Source organism: Delphinapterus leucas, chromosome 3, assembly GCF_059928025.1.
Source record: "Delphinapterus leucas isolate spDelLeu-1000000601 "Yukka" chromosome 3, BTC_Dleu_Yukka2, whole genome shotgun sequence".
NCBI lineage: Eukaryota > Metazoa > Chordata > Mammalia > Artiodactyla > Monodontidae > Delphinapterus > Delphinapterus leucas.
In genome coordinates this window covers 61,282,913-61,298,830 of record NC_143131.1, presented here as the reverse complement: position 1 = coordinate 61,298,830, position 15,918 = coordinate 61,282,913, and the positions used below count along the sequence as shown (strand labels likewise).

Here is a 15,918-nt window from a genome sequence, read left to right as displayed (position 1 = left end):
CCAGATCCACAGGATCACTTGCCACTCCCCACCTGCCCCCAGTATGCGTCACCTCTACCTCAAACACCTTGCGTCTCCCTCTCTGCCTGATAAAATCCCACCTGCCCTTCAAGATTCATCTCAAAAACGATGGCTTCTGAAGGTTTTCTTTTCTCCTTAAGTCCATAGTTCTCAACAAGGGTGATTTCCAATGCCCTCTACTCCTACCCTGAGACGTCTGGCAATGTTTGGAGATGTTTTTGGTTTTGGCAACTGGAGATGAAAATACTACTGGCATCTAGTGGGTAGAAGCCAGGGATGCTGCTAACCACCCTAAAATGCACAGCACAGTCACTCACAAAAGAGAATTATTTGGCCCAAATATCAATAGTGCTGAGGTTGAGAAACCCCGCCTTAGGCAAATATCCTTCTGCTGCCTTAAAACCACCATGGAGTTTAGGACTGCTTTCATTGGACTCCCACTGTTTATTTTACAGGACGTCTATGTAACTTGTCAGAGCCATCCCTCCAAGGTCTGTATGTTTGACATCACATCTCATTTTTCCTAATGAGCATAGCATATCCCCTGCACAAGGGAGATGATCGATTTGTTGACTGAAATTGAATTGAAATTTCTATTTCATTCAATTTTCTACTCAAGTCTATTTTCTCCTGTTTCCTGTTAAGAAAACATAGGCACCATCTTTTGTGCATTTAACCTTTTAAATACTTAAAGGCTGTTATTAAATAACTTACCTGTTTTCTTACCTCCAGATAAACTCCAGTACCTTTTAGAATCTCATAAGAAAGAGTATGCTTTAAGGGCAATAACTGGGGCTAAATTGGATTAAACGTAGTTTTTTTGTTTTTGCGGTACGCGGGCCTCTCCCTGTTGTGGCCTCTCCCGCTGCGGAGCACAGGCTCCGGACGCGCAGGCTCAGCGGCCATGGCTCACGGGCCCAGCCACTCTGCGGCATGTGGGATCTTCCCAGACCGGGGCACGAACCCATGTCCCCTGCATCGGCAGGCGGACTCTCAACGACTGCGCCACCAGGGAAGCCCTTAAACGTAGTTTTGATGCTAGTTTCCATTACATACTGTGAACCTGCATTTATTTCATTTAGCATATTGTAGCTTTTGAGGTAATAAACAAATAAATAAATATCCAAGCTTGACCTCCAGTTGAGGTAAAAGGCAGCTTTTCTAAAATCAGGACTAAATAATAAATGCCATGATTTACCTAAAGCACCTCCTTTTCTGATTATCCTAATATTTAACAAAGCTAATAAACATTTGCTGATTTTACGGTTGATTGACATTATAAATATTCACTGAGCATTTTACAAATAAAATATTATGGCCTATCTGCTGAAAGAGCTGTACATTTTGAGACTTTTAGCACATTTAAAAAATTCAACTAAGAGTTAGAATTCATATCTGATCACCAACTCCCAATTTTATCTCTTCTAAGACATGAGAAATCTGTTAAGCTAAGGAACATACACATACAAATACACCCTGGTTCTCAGAATTAAGTTTGAAATTTTGAATGAAAAATTCAGCTTGAGTGAAAAGAGGGAAAATCTCACACGATCAGAAAAGATCATCATAAATCCCTCTCACTATTACTAGAAGGTAAGCTGAACTCTTTTGAATATAAACCCAAATAGTCTTCAGGCTAAGGACGAGTGCAGTGGCTGGCGTGACAAGCTGTCACATTAAGAAACTGGACATCCTGATTCCCAATGCTGCCATTGAGAAATGACAAAGAGACAGTGAAAACTGTTATGAAAGAGCATTTTGTGTTGTCATCTATCAGCCAGACTGAAAATCAGCAATTAGATACCTTTCATGAGAAGGAGGAAACCCCTCCAAGCAGAAAAGCAGAATGTGATCAGAAGACCCTGAGAAGGCATTTAACATTGTCATGGTTTCCTGAATGAAGATGTCACAACCCATCACCACTGGGCAAGAGGAAATGGAGACAGACACACACACACACACACACACACACACACACACTCCCCCAAGAGACACACATATACCAGCTAACACGGCCAGCAGGAGGTGCAGAAGTAACCTCAAAAGCACCTCTGGGAGCCCCAAGAGCTCAGATCCACACTTTATTGCACTTTAATCTTGGGCAAAGATAGTTCATCGTCTGATTTTTAAAATTTTGCAGTATCCAGTTCCAAAACCATCTACTAAGTGGAAAAACATTCTAAGCCAGCAATTGGACATAGCATGAACCATTATTCTCCATCTTATTTAGGAGCTTTATTAAATGGAATACGATGCTACACCATATGTCTGATGTGGTCATCAACACAGCACTGTGTAATACGGTAATAATAAGGGAGTGTATAATGCCAAGAAGTTGGGAGTAAATGAATTAATTATTTGTCCCAAACATCTTTTGATATGGCTCAAGCCATATCAGTGTGCAATTTAGGTGGAGCTCAAATGCCTCCAAATCTTCCATGGCTAGTAGGATTCATTGGTAGCAGCCCCTAAGAAGAATCACATCATCCTCCCGATGTTAAATAAAGCTGTAAGTATAAGATGACCTATGTTCCTGGGTCTCACATTCAATTATATTAATCATTGGTTTTCTCCTCAGATTTGCTGGGAAGTGTATGTTAACCTTTACAGGTTTGGATTTTTTTTTTTTAACTTACTGCCTTTGAATGTAATCAAACCTTCTTGCGCACACACATCTGTATTCCAAAAGGCAGACACGATCATTACATACTCAGGTTCGCAGTAATGGACGCTTGGAAAAACAATTAGCTGTAATGTATTTATCAGTAAATGATGTGAGCTCTGCTCCAACAACATGTCCTCTGCTTGCCAAAGATAGAGTGTGATGCCCTTATCAATATTCCAACTCTAGAGTAAAAGGCACGCAGAGAGGCATATATCATCCAGTCCTGCGTCGCTTTTTCCACGTCTTCTGATTTAGTCCTTCTGAATTACCCTTACATCAATTTCAGTTGATCGGAAAATATTCAGACCTTTGACCTATGGACCAAAACAGGTCATGAAGTTTTCACTCCCTCTTTTGTCGGTCTCTTCTGGAAGCAATTAGAGGCTCCCACTCTCACACACAGAAGACTCTGGCAGGGGACTCCCACAGAATCCATTGTCTGGCCATGGCCTCAGAAAATAATAGTATTTTTAAAACAGGGTTAGAAAGAAACCACCAGATTCCTACTGGGCATCCCCTACGGTTGTTGGAACAGCCATCTCGGAACACATCTATCTGTTTCTTCTCTCCTCTAAGCCTCCCCTGGTCTTATCCATCACTGATCGAGGTTAGAGCGGCACAGTAAAAACACAGTGCCTTCACGGTCCAAATCCCCAAACTGCCTGAATTTAGGGTGAGCCTCAGAAGCAGAACTATGATAAAGGCTTGTCTATTCTCTATGGACACACCATTTCTGTAGGCAGGTCCAGCTCACACTCACCTCCCTTCACAAACACTGCTAGAGAGTAATGTGACAACCGTCACAGAAGGCGCATGTTCCCTTCAGGCACAGTGCTAAGATGGAAGAGCCCTCCCTGTGTTACAACCTGCCCCTTCCCACCCCCGAATATAAATTGGCTTATTACACATTGTGCTAATATAGAGAATTTAGAGCAGTCCAACAGCGCCTACTAACACCATATATTTTGCAATGCCTTATTAAATAATTTTCAGATGAAATAACCTGTCTGCACACATAAATTTAAAATACCTATATAATATCCTAACAGTAATAAGGAGAAATCAAACAAATAATAATGTTTATAAATATGTAAATATCCCAGTGTAACAACTTTAGAATATAAAATGAAGACAAGAGATGCTTGCTTCTTTCTTTTTTTTTTTTTAATATTTATTTATTTATTTATTGGCTGTGCCAGGTCTTAGTTGCAGCATGCGGGATCTTTAGTTGTGGCATGCATGCAGGATCTATTTCCCCGACCAGGGATCAAACCAGGGCCCCCTGCATTGGGAGCATGGAATCTTACCCACTGGACCACCAGGGAAGTCCCAAGAGATGCTTGCTTCTAAATGTAGAATCACCATGAATGCGAAAACCACCAATGTAGACAAATATAGGTGAGCTTATTAGCAACTTAAATATCACAACTAGTGTTTTGTTACTACTGGTGATGTGATGTTTGGAAATGATGAACAACTCTTGGTAAGATTTTAAATAAAACAAAATAAAATCTTCCCTTGATTTATAAGTAGTTTGACTCCTGTATATAAAAACTACATAAAAATACTTGTGTTTTCTGTTTCAGAAACAGAAAAAAGGTCTCAGCTTAAAGTACTAGAAACAAAATTTTCACCTAAATGGGTATCTATTGAGACACTGGAAAGTTGTGCAGTATGTGAGCCAGTGCTTTGTTATGTGTAACTGTCCTATGTATTTTGTCTTTGGTCAATGGAATGTGGGCTGAAGGGACAAGGTACCAGCTCAGAGCCTACCTTAAGAGGCATCACGTTTCCACTCACCTTTCTCGTACTTCTGCCATCTCCATGCAAAAAACTATGAAATGGATAGCCAACTGTTCCAAGGAGGATTAAAAACCTGAACCTAATCTGCAACTTAGAGAAAACCCAGCAAAGCTCAACCTAGATCAGCCAGCCCCAAGCCAATCTACAGAGGCATGGGTGAAAAGAAATGATTATTGCTTTCAGTTACTAACTTTTGGAGTGGCGGTAAGGCAGCATGACATAGTAATAAATGTCTGGCAAATACCTGCCCACCCAGCACAGGCAGTAGGGGCAAGTATGGTTAAAGGAGAAATAGAAAAGTGAATGAGAAATTCATGATGTTGGACAGGGAATAGGTGGACACTGGGAAAATGAAGGACTGGGTGGGATCTATGGAAAAGGTAGAAGTTAATTGGTGCTATATAAACACACAATGCTGAGTCACTAGCTGTATGAGTCACTGGGTATGGTATTGGGAGAGTCCTACACGAACCACACCAACAGGTATCTCAGGAGCTCACTCTCCTACAATCACCTTGAAGGACAGAATAGGCAAAGTCTGCCACAGCCTGACAGATTCATGTAAAGGCAGGCAGAGATGAAATGAGGATTGATTAAGGCCCAAGGCTGTCGCAAAATAAAACCCTTGTCATCAAAATTCAAATCGTGGTTCATTTACCCTTTCAGATTATAAACAAGGATAGCATTAAATAACCAGTAGGCCCACAGAAGGCCCATGGGTATTTGATTTTTGTCAACATTTTTGCCTTCAAAGGAACTGGTATCTTCTACAAACCTAGCTTCTAACATTTAGACATTTTGAAAAGTAATTAAATATATCTGTCACTCTACTTACTAATGTTCTGAATTTTTAGGGTTGTTATTCAATGATAAATAGAAAAAATAATGAGTTTTAAAAATTACATATAAGCACAGGCAATGATTACAGGTTCAAATGACATAGGGATGCATTTCAAATAATTCATATATATTTTTTAAGATCTTCATATAACACCACATGACTCCATAAAGTTTCTGGAATCTACACAAAAAAACTGACTAAACTTCTAACTAGTCAAAGCAATGAAGAAAATACAATTAGATACAAGAATCAGAGTTCACAAAATAAAAACAAAGCAGTGATTATAAGTAACTATGCAATAAATTTGACAATCTGGATAAAATTAATATATTTTTTTAATGCAGCTTACCAAAACTGACACAAGAAGAAATAGAAACCTGGAGTCTTTATCTATTAAAAAGAAATGATTTTGTAATTAATCAGAGGCTTAAAAGCATTAAATTCTATACACATTCACATGAAAGTTCAGCAAGTTAGAAACAGAAGGAACCTTATCCAATCTGATAAAAGTGGAGATCAAATGACAGAACTGCCCATGAGGGACTTAGACTTGGGTCACAGGTGGAGCTGTCCTGTAGCTAATAGTGTGGAACAAATTAGGGACCATTTTCTCTGACTCTGGTATGTTGTGAAGTGGGAGTTTGGGCATCTAGAGACAGCATAGCCATGACATGCTCATGTCCCCTGGCAGGGGTAAGGCTCTGGCAAACAGTTTCCCAGACAATGGGCATGAATAAAATGGGCATCCGGGCAAGACAGGGAGAGCTGTGTTAGGCGCCTCCAGAGGAGTGAAGTCAGGATAGCAGAAGGGGTTATGACTGGAAGGGACATGCAAGGGGCTTCTGGGGCACTGGGAATAATCTCCTTCATGATCTGGGTGCTGGTTAAAGAGATGCGCTCAGTTTATAAAGATCAATTCAGCTATCCGCTTTTAATATGCGCACTTTTCTCTCTGTGTATTACACTGCCATAAAAAAGATTTTAAAATAATTTAAAAGGTTTTTAGCCTCTATGTGTCCAGTGCCAGGGGTTACAAAGATCCCCATGACTTGGCCTCTTTCCTTGAAGTTCAAGGGACTCAGAGTCTAGGGACTCGTGAGCCAAGGGACTCAGGAAAGCTCCTGTAGAGAGGCCACAGTAACACCGTGTGAGAAGCACTGCTTCAGTGTGGCTGCAAGGGGACTGGGGGAGTCCGAGAAAGGGGCCCGAACTCTGCCATGGAGGGTCATGAAAAGTGAGCTTTAAGCTGAGGCTTGGAGGACGGGTAGAAGCCTTTTCCGTAGACCAATGTGCAGATGTTGGGAAGGGGAGGAGGAGAGGTGGTGGGAGGGAGGACATGCCAGGTCCACGAGAAGAGAAGATAAAAAACTGCCAATCTCCAGTCCCATCAAATACACAGTCACAGTAGAATAAATAATGTCCCTCAAAGCAAAACATGCAGCGTATTAATATAGGCTTATGATAGCTATTGGACACATAAGACTTACTGAGAACAGGGGTGGCGGGAGGAGGGAGGTCCTCAGCTTTAACAACCTAGGTCAGCAATGAGCAGTCATTCTCAAGGGCCCATGTATCAAACGCTTATAGGTATCTGCCTTTTTCCATTCAAAATGAAAACAGTTTTATGCAACATAACTAAACTAATTTATGTTCTCACAACTTTGATTACCTTACTGATATTATGGACTAGAAAAGTATCCACAGGAAAAACTGGCATTGCTTTCTACCACCTAAACATTAATTGAGACATATTTATATTTATTAAATACCTTTGAGAAACAGCATCACAGGGACATCTTGAAATTAACTTTCACCACCTTTACTGATGCCTTAATTATAAAAGTAATATGTGCTTATTGTTGAAAACTCAAATGATTGAGAAATGTATCAAGTAAAAGTGTCAGGTCCTCTCCATCTTTTACCCCAAATAGTTTGGTCTTCATCCTTCCAGACTTTTTAACGTACCTTCATTTTTTAATAAAGACATAACAAATATTCTGGTTAATAAACTGCTATATGTTTAATTAATAACGTATCTTCAAAATAGTTCCAGTACGTATAGGTTCACCTCATTCATTTCAACGGCTGTGTAATGTTTCATTATTTAAATGCTCTGTAACTGATGTATTCATCCTCTGATGAGCATTTAGGTTGTTTCTAATTTTTCGCTATTGCAAATAATGATGCCATGAACACCCTTACAAAATTCTGATGATTTATCTGAATATTCTGATACCTCTTAGTATGTCTAAAAGGGAGGGACTAAGACGTCTCCCAGGACAGGGCTCATCCCAAGCGAAAGGCAATTTCAGACCCGCTATTTATAACCCTAGGACAATGGGCCAGCATCAGTGGGGACAAGTAGATGTGAATACAGGACACTGTGTCACTTCAAGTGTCCTTTCACCGGCCCCCAAGCATTCACACATCCTCTAAGCTCCCCAGGGACATTAAGAGCGCATGGTGGTATCAGCAGAGTCTATGGTACTGGAGCCAGGACGTCCTGGGCAAAGGGAAGCAGGTTCAGCAGCACTGTAGTGATGTTGCTGCAGGGAACTAGGGACAAGGACTGCAGGAGTGACCCCTGAGGACTCAAAGAAACAGTGAGAAATCTTTAAAGAAGGCTGGGAATCCACAACTGGGGGAGGAATAGAACTGGAGAAATGACTGTAGAGGCTATTGTGGGTCTATAATTCTACCTCTACACGGATGTGGCCAATAGGAAACCCAGGCTGCAGATTTAATTGGATACTTCAAAAAATAATATTCTTTATACTTAAATTATCTGTGTGTTCAATGCAGCTCATACTGTGTTTAATGTGCAAGAACTGGGCGCATGCTGTCATGTGTTAAAAATAATAATAGTACGAGGGCAAACTTGAGAATGGCCCCATGGAATCACTGGAGTCACTTCTTAACTACAAACACACATAAGCACAAAAATGGCATAAAGAAAAAAATGGCACGCTTAGAACTATTAAAAAGTAATATTAAGATGAGTATATTTTAAAACAGGCTAGTCAGAGACTGAAATGACAAAGTGGGTCACCTTCTCTACCCACTGCCAAAATGCATGGCTGTTCCCTCCTGCAGAGGCTCCAGTGCTATGTGACTCATCTGGGTAATTTAGAGCAAAGAACAAACATCTTGGATATTTCTCTTAGTAAAGTTTCAACCTTCCAAGATCACTATTTATCTTGGGTGAACCTGCAGATTTAAAAACCTGAATATTGGAGGAGACAGTATCTAAAATAACTGCTGGTGGTCCTGATTTTCCTACAAAGGCAGACCTAGAACTTCAAAATCCTGTTTCAGCAATCGCAGGAGCAGCTATGGGGAGGGAAGGCCCACGGAGGTGACCTAAGAATAGGAGACCTAAGGCTAGTTCTTCCAAAGTTCCTGATGCTCAGTCAAAAGTGTAGACACACGGGGTGGTCATAATCAGGTCAATTATAAGCCATGTATCTGGGGAAAATCACAAGTTCTCTGAGTAATGAGAGCTGCCAGGGTCATTATAAAGACGAAATATAATGCTCCCGATGCATGTGCTAAATGCAAATGTGCATAGGTTACCAGGATCCACATCATAACTGGCAAGGTCCAATGCAAAAGGAAAATGGGGGACCTTGTTCAAGGAATTTCAAAAGGTGAGGGCAGAGCATAAATCAAACAAAAGGCCCTTCCAAGTGTGAGACCCTGTGTGACTGCACATGCCACAGGCCCATGAAGCCAGCCTCAGGAGTCACCATTCCACAGATGGCTGCACCGCTATAACTGCATAGCTGAACCTCCAGAGTACTGGGCATTTGGTAAATATTCCAGAAGCATTCAGGATTGCATTATAATAAAAAGGAAGTAGGATTTCATACATTAAAATGGAATCCTTTCATTTTACAAGACAAACATTAGGAGAAGAGAAAAGGCACCTTTTAATGCACGGTGCCTACAAAGCAACACACTAGGCGCTTTATGTATATTTTCCCTATTTAACTTTCACACACAATCCTAAAAAGTAGATATAAAAATTACCTTTTCACAGCTAGAGAAATTAAGGCTCTGAGAAGTTAAGAAACTTGTCTATGGTTACACCATTTTTCTCAAAGAGCTCATTAATTCATCTGACAGCATTTACTGAGCTCTTCAGACACCGGGGAGAAAACAGCAAAACAAAACAGCCACCTCTCCCTAATCCTGTCCTTGGCCTCCTGGAGCTTAACGGTTTAGTCAGGAGATATAGATATTAATGAAAGAATCTCATTTTTTTAAAAAAGGGAAATGGTAAAATTAATGAGTTTCATAAACAGACTTGCCAGATTTAGCAAATAAAAATACAGGATGCCCAGATAAATTTAAATTTCATATAAACAGTAAATAATGTTTTAATATAAATATGTCTCATGCAATATTTGAGACATTTATGTTAAAAATGAATTCAAATTTAACTGAACATCCTCTTTTTCTCTGACAACCTTATATATAAGGAAAAGTACACTGTGATGGGAGAGGGAATTTTAACCTCACAAAAGAGGTTTGGGAGGCTTCCCCAGAAAGAGAAGACTGGACTAAAATCTGAATAACATAAAGCATTAACGTGACAAAGGCATGTTGGAGCAGGTGATAGGTTGCCATGGGAGCAGAAGACTGATGTTTGAAGTTGCTAGGATGGGAGAGGTTTGGGGGTTATGTAACATGAGGTTACAGAAGTGAGCTGGGGCCAGACCCCCTAGAGCCCTGAAGGCTTTGAAGGCTAAGGTTTTCAGTCTTTATGCCACTGGACTGACCGGTTACATATGATGTTCACTCTGCCTATGCCCATCTGTCTCCACAGAGTCCTTCCCAAACACCTATCTCACTCACTCTGCCTCTGACTTACCAAAGAAGTTAGCCATCTTGAATCCTCCTTGCCAGCTAGAATGTGATTTCTCTGAGAGCTTCAAGTAGATAGTCCATAAATATCAAAGAGAACAACATAGCTTAGAAAGCCCATGCTTTCTGGGTCCTTGCTGCACTTCCCAGTACTAGTTCAAGTGTTCCTACAACTGTGGTCCCCAAACGACAGCATCCAACCCACGTGGCAGAGCCTGATAAACAGCATACTCCAGGCCCACCCATGAAACCACTCATTTAGAATGTCTAGGATGGGGCTCAGAGACTGCCATTTGAACAAGCTCCCCTGGAAAGTATGATACACATGACTATTTGAGCGCCCTGTCTATTGGGCTATTCTAGGATTCTAGTTCATAAGATTTTCAAACAGTGGCAAATGACAGGAGAAAGCACTTAGTCTAACTTGTCATAAATCTCATTGTGCTCTTGAACTGTAAGAGGGCCCAAGTGCTATAAGAAGACTAAAACCCATCAATATAGTTCTCAGTGTCTGGTCTTAATCATTTGTATCACATACAGTTCACAGGAAAAGATACAGCAGGCATGGTGTGCATTAGGTAGTCAAGAGAAAACATTTAAAATGTCACGTTAAATTGATCTGAATATCCACTTTACGTCAAGCTGAGATTATCATTTTTCAAATTTGGTCTTTTAAAAACGTTTTAACTCATACCCCTCATGGCATAATACAAAATCTAGTAGACTAATTACGCTACAAAAACAAAGCCCATAGCCCCATGTAAAATTTCAGTATGAGTTAATCAAAAACATTTCTTATATTCTATTTATAAGAAAAGTTCAAATTTAAACTATAACTCATCATATATTTCTATATTTCACAGAGGAAAAGAATATTAGCACCAGAAAGGACCAAACCATCCAATTCACCCCCTCCATCCATTTCATTTTGTCTCGTCCCAATAAGGGAAGCCATCGTGATATGCAACCACTACTGACCCTTCCTAATTACAAGGGGTGTTTGTGATAAAACTAAATGGTGTCTTTATACCCTCTTACAACATCTTTTCAGCCAGAATTAAAACAGTAACTTCATCCTCCATTGTTATCTCAGCTGTGTCAAAAAGAAAGAAGCTTCGAATTCTACCCACTGCAACATTTTGCAATGGCTGCTCGATAAAGCTGGAATTTAAAAAGCAAAACCAAAAATAATTTAGCGATATTGGACCAAAACTGCATGAGCGGGCTGGGGGTGAGGAGCTGCCTCTCCTAGGTTTACAAACAGACTTCATCTAAACGACGAGTTTGTGTTAAACGAGCAACGATATACATGTTGTAAACCATGGCTCAGACAGAAACCTCAGCAACATAGAGCCAAGAAGCACTGGTGAATCATAGATCTTCCCCTGATGCGGCCGCATAGAATAAAAAGGACATTTTAACTTTTACTCTTCACAGAAATCTACCATTACGCATGAGTAACATGAAAAACAACATAGTGATCTGGTTAGGAAGGCATTTTGACACATCAGATGTTTTCATTCATGAAATATGTCATCAACAAGTTTCCCTCAGAAGAAGAGCTAATATCCCTAATTATAGGAAATGGATTTTCTGGTACTTGTGGTCACATAATATACTGCAGATTTCGATGCCTTTTGCGGTAATCGCCTTGAGGGTGGAAACTGCATCCTGTTCTCTGAGGGACCTTCCACACTTACAGAATATGACAGCATTAATAATGAGTAGGATTTTTACCTAAAAGCTTGTCGGTTAGTCTGCTGCTCACACCAGAGAAGCTACTTTTATATGTCACTGGGTCATGAAAAATAAATTTGATTTCTCTACCACATCACCAGAAACATTCAGATGTAATCCAGAGCTTCTCCCCCACCCCCCTTCTCCAGAGAGCCAGCAGCTAATGGCATTCGATTTTATATTAGACTGCTAGGGAAAGTCTATTGTCTGCATTTGCTGACATTGATGGCCAAGTTTCCTTAAAGGAACAGTGCCCAAGGAAGTCTCCAGAATTTTTTAAAAGATAAGTGTTTTCTTTCTCCTTAAAGGGACTTTGATTCATAATATTTTCCATTCATAGAGAATTTGTATGTCCAAAACTCTCTGAGACTCTTTTGTCCCCAAAACAACTTTTTAATAAGAGCTAGTCTCAGCTATTTTTCACATTTCTCAAACAGGGAGGATGAACCCAAGAGGGTAAGTCACCTGCCCATAACATAAGGTGACATAACATAATACTTGGGAAAATGAGACCAGGATCTTTGTCTGTGGGCTCTTTAATAACTGCTTTTCCTCCTTCCTCCCTTAACCCCACCCCACTATCCCTCTTCGTTCCCTTTGCCACACGTACGGCAGACTTGGGCTCATTCAGGAAAACCAGTAGAAAAAGCTCTGCCATTAGGTTTCCAGAAAGTAGGGTCCTTCTTTTTTGTTAATACATAGAATGAAACATGGATTGGGCTTTTTATTCTCTACCACGGAATGCATTTGTAGTACCGTTTTAACATATTTTTAGGTTATAAAGGAGGAATGCGACACATCGTTTTGCAAGCCTTTCTCAGCTCCACTTAGAGGCCAGGCCTCCTGACAAAACTGAAGAATGACGAAGGAATGGATTAGCCTTACGATATCTGAAGAACCTCAACAGCGAAGCTTTCACATGAAAACTTGCCGCGAGCACGAGGCCTTTCGGAACGTGCCACTGAAAATGAGTGTATGTCAAAGAGATTAATGCCAAATCCTCCTCCAGGATTAAGGATCAGAATTAAACTGAAACAACTTTCTTTCTAGCGCTGTCAGTCAGCTAAGAATGAAGGGAGGAGGTGCAAGGAGAGAGGAGACCATCAGGGAATCCCTGTGGTGACGCCTTGAAAGACGCCTTATCTTTTCGGTCCCCGGGGAGCGCCCGGCCGCTGCGGCGCCTTCCCGGCACTGCGGCGCACTGCGGAGCCTCCTGCCCACCCGCAACCCCGGCCCGGTGGGGCTTCGGTAGCCGCCCGGCGGCGCCGCCGCCCGCCCCCGCAGCAGTCTGCCGGGTCCCGCCCTGCCCCCCCGTCCCCACCCCCACGCCGCGCCGGGTAGCGGCTGTCAGTGCTGGGTGCGCTGCAGGTCATCCATCACCCGAGAGCCTTTGACGCACACGCGCGCGCTCCCGGACCGAGACTCCAGCGCCTCCCCACCCCCCGCCCCCGCCCCCGGGTCTGCATTTGCATCACTCGCACACGTAGCCAGTGACGCTAACGCCCTCCCCTACCCCACCCCCCACGCTCCCACATCCCCCCCGACCCCGGCTCCAGCCTTCCAGGCAGCACCTCCAGCCCCTGGGACTCAGCCCTCCCTCTCCGCCTCCGCGCGCCGGGCGCTTAAGGTCCCTGCACGCCCACACTAAGGCTCTGAGTTCTGCATCTGCGGCGAGGTGCCTGCTGCCCCCTGCCAAGTTCATCACCATATTCCGCAGTCCTAGTGGGCCCAGCCCGGGGCGGTCCCCTAGGCACTCGAGAGAAAAGTCTTCCCAGTTCTAGAACCCAGGAGGAGGGGAAAAAGCCCGCCAAGAGAAAGGGTCAATTGGGTTGGGTGATCACTTCCACAGCCCTCCTCACCACCTGAAATTACTTGGGTAGTTAGTTTGTTTACGGATGATGGCCCCTCTCCCCTATGAGCCTCACGCCAGTGAGTCTATTTCGCTGCGCCTGGCCACAGTAAGTGGTCAATAGGTTTTTACTGAATGAAGGCGTAGTGCAGGCAAGCGCAGACACTCACAAACAGCCCCGCGGGTTTCCCTGCTCTCCATCCCTCGCTTGTGCTCTCGTAGACGCTAGGCAGGGGCTTCGGGGATTTATGTGGAATAGTTTTTAAATCCCCGATGTTTCTTTTAGGCTCCCGCAGCGCCTACTGCGGCTGCCTTTGCCCTCCTGCCATCCGCACGTCTGCAAAGGGATTCCCGGCTAAAAGTTGAGCCCAAGGCTGGGTGGGGATACAGGTCTGATAGCCGGCCAGGGTTTAGGAGCTGCTTGTTTTAAAGCAGCCTACCCCTGCCCGTCGAACCACGCAAGCAAAGGATGGTGGAGGTCCCTAGAGAAGCCGAACGTGGCCCCCACATCCCCGCGGCTGCCTACCTGCCTCCCCCGGGGATCTGGGATAAAGTGCGCCCGCATCCCCTGACCTACCCCGGGCAACCGGGGTCACTCCATCTGCTTTACCCCAGACTTCCTCGGTCCTGCTCCAGCAAAGACGCCCGGCCGGGCAGCACCTGGCACCTGCAACCTCTTCCCCGGGGGCAGGTGGGGCAAAGTTGCTCTTCTAAAAGGCTACGAAAAGTTCCCCAGGCTGCAGCGCCTGGCCAGCGGGTCCGGAAAGGAAATAAAGTAGCGTTGGGAAAACCCGCCAACGCTGCCGAGGTGCCTCACTCACCGCTCCAGTCGCCGGGGACCCCCTGCCCAGGATGGTGTCAGCGCTTCAGCGGCGGCCGCCGCTCTGGCTCGCTCCTTGGGGCCGCCTCCGTCTGCCGCTCTCTCCTGCAGCGCACGGAGTGGTGACTCCTCCGAGCGGGTCAGCGGCGAGAGGAGGGGCGAGAAAGTGGCTCGGGGCTCGCACTCTGCGGACCTCCTCCTCCGCCTCCGCCGCCGCCGCCTCGCCTCCTCCCCCGCGGTGCTGCAGTGCCCGGAAACAGCGTGGCGCTAGTACTAGCGGCGCGCAGGGAGGGAGTCACTGCGCGCGTGGGAGGCGCGAGCTACGCACGATTTTCTGCTGGGTGGGCTGACGCGCCCCGGGAAGTCGGGGTGAGAGGCGCTGCAGCTGCGCGGGATGGGGGTGGGTAGGGCCATCCCCAAGTCTCTGGTACTTTTGGAGAAGTCAGGGCTCCGTGTTCGCAGCAGAATGATGGAAAGGGCCCCAGTTCTTAATTAGTCACCGGGTGTGACTATGCATTGCGCACCCGCGGGCGGCGCCTCGAGTCTGTCCCGTGGGACAACAAGGAATTCTGAGTGCTGGACCCGGCTAGTGCCAGGGGGAAAGGATTTGCCTCCTATTTCTGGGCCTGGGACTGACCTGTTAACTTTGACTCGGCTTCCTGGGAGCCCCCAGGCTGGGCGAGGTTGCCTATTCCTCCTCCCCACCGCCACGCTGACAGACAAGTCGTGGCAAGGCTTGGGGCGCAGCAGGAGCGGACAGGCGGAAACTTTGCCTGGCGCCTCGCGTCACCCCAATGCCAGGTAGGGCCAGATAGCCGGACTCCCAAGCAGACATTTGAAATGGCCTTTTGGGGGGAAACTACCTAATAAAATTTTCTTTTTAAATAGCCAAGGGAATTTTGTATTTTTAGGAACATTTCGCCCCTCGCAGTGCTGGAGACCCCAGCTGGAGCTTCCCCCATTTCAAAGCGGCTGGGTTCGGCGGCTCAGGAGAAACCCGCCTCGACGAGGCCACACCCAAGGCTGGCGTGGCCACCTCGCAGCGTCGAGAGGGCGTTGCCCCCCGCGGGCCTGGCGCCGCCGCCCCTTCCTCCTTCCCACGCTCACAGCCCCCTCAGCACCACCTCCCGCGCTGCCACCTAGACGCTGCGGGAAGGGGGCCTCCCCTAGTCCCCGACCCAGCCAGCTCCGCGCTCAGGCGGACGGAACCCAAGCGGGGTGGGAAGCGGCCGCACAGGCAGGTGCCTTCCCCGCGATCACTGCTCGGATGACGGGTGCCCCGAAGCGAGACAAAGCGCAGCGCCTATGCAGGCTGC

The 15,918-nt window shown here is 44.9% G+C and overlaps 1 protein-coding gene across 1 annotated transcript in view; it reads right to left on the bottom strand.

Annotated features, from left to right (window-relative positions):
- LOC111185210 (synaptic vesicle glycoprotein 2C) overlaps positions 1-15,677 on the bottom strand; it is a 218,511-nt gene extending 202,834 nt beyond the window's left edge. The window contains exon 1 of the mRNA XM_089909034.1: positions 14,604-15,677. The gene's annotated coding sequence lies outside the window, so the exon portion shown is untranslated. The remainder of the gene's footprint in view (positions 1-14,603) is intronic.
- Between the last annotated feature and the right edge of the window lie 241 nt (positions 15,678-15,918).